Below are 1,543 nucleotides of genomic sequence, written 5' to 3'. Positions count from 1 at the left end.
GGGCAGTAATGGAAGTGGCAGCATCGTTATTTTTTCCTTCCCAACATTCCTGTCCCGATCTCTTGAAAATAGCGCCCTGATGCTTCTTTAGGGAATGATCTTTTTCTTCTCTCTGTCCCTGTGGTTTTGCTGAAGCTGACCCCACTGGAACCAGAATTCCATATAACTACTCTTGACAATTAAGAGCAATGTTTCTCTCTGGTACAGTACTTGGTTCTGGGATGCCCTTGTGACTCAGGCCAGGCTCATGAAGCCCCACCTTAGACTTTTACTAGAGCAAATAATTGAGAAAGAGAATTGCTCTTTCTCTGGGAAGAAAAGCTTGACTAAAACTGAAATCAGTGCAGTTAGGAGAAAAGTAATCTATAAAGGGATGATGGTGACTTGGTTTTGATGGGTGAAAGGAGATAGAGAGGAGTGGGTATTGTAAATGTATCTTCGAAATGGATTTGACTGGCCTTCCTAATGGGATAGATGGAAATAATGAAGAAGAAATTCTTCAACTTATTCCTCATGAGGAAGAGTGAATAGATGGTGCTGCCAAATAATGTGAGGAAAAGACAGAGAAACTGGGATTGGTGAATAAGGAAATGATTAAATCTGTTCTTGAACTTGTTAAATTTGAGAAACCGTTGGCACTTTTGAGTAGATATGTCAGGAAGACAATTGAATATATGAGTATGAATCTTACAGAGATTCGAAATATAAACATAAATGTAAATACCCTTGTTTGACCTCACAGATTGCAAGGACCTTGTCAGCTTACAATCCCTTATTTTTTTTTATTTTTTACTCCTACAGCACCTGGTCTTCCTGGGTGGTCTCCCAACCAAGTACTAACCAGGCCCGACCCTGCTTAGCTTTGGAGATCAGACGGGATTGGGCTTGTTCAGGGTGGCATGGCTGTAGACACAAATATTAATATTGTGTCTACAATATTAATATTGAAATGAGAACAGTTAAGGAGTGAGTGCAAAGAACTTAACAGGGCCCAGATCAAGTCTTAAGGAACTCTAACAAAGCACACTGAGAAGGGGCAGAGTGTAAGACAAAGAATAGGAACTGTCAATATTCATTAGAATCCTTTTATAAACTGTGAATCACGAAACAAGAATCTTAGCAGATACTTAAGTTACAAATGCTTAATATGGTTTTCGCTACCAAAAAAAAAAAAAAGACACTTGCAAGCCCTAGGTCTATCAAAGCAAATGGCTCTATGAAGGTACTTGATTATTTTCAGAAGCTTGTACTTTCTGAAACGTCTATTCGTTTGCACAGAGGAAAGGTTTACAGCTGATTATTTGCTCCCAGAAAAAAAATAATAAATGCTGCAGATTCTGAATTCTTCATGAAGCTACTGCATCTTACAATTCTGAAACTAATTTCAGTTAATTTTGAGGGCTATAAGAGAAAGTCAAGGAGGGCTGATACAGGGCTGATATAGTGAGGAGAACTTCAGTAAGTTGCCGTGCTTCTCTGCCTCTTCTCAAGTGCATCACTTTGGATGAACCAGATATTCTGCCTCACTGAGGACTTAATACAA

At 39.0% G+C, this 1,543-nt stretch overlaps 1 pseudogene; it reads right to left on the bottom strand.

The window, feature by feature from the left end:
* Positions 1-792: 792 nt before the first annotated feature.
* LOC112474815 lies at positions 793-911 on the bottom strand (annotated as a pseudogene).
* Between the last annotated feature and the right edge of the window lie 632 nt (positions 912-1,543).

This window comes from Pteropus alecto, unplaced genomic scaffold (assembly GCF_000325575.1).
Source record: "Pteropus alecto unplaced genomic scaffold, ASM32557v1 scaffold7, whole genome shotgun sequence".
NCBI lineage: Eukaryota > Metazoa > Chordata > Mammalia > Chiroptera > Pteropodidae > Pteropus > Pteropus alecto.
The sequence above is the reverse complement of the archived record's forward strand: the minus strand, read 5'-3'. Positions and strand labels throughout refer to the sequence as shown.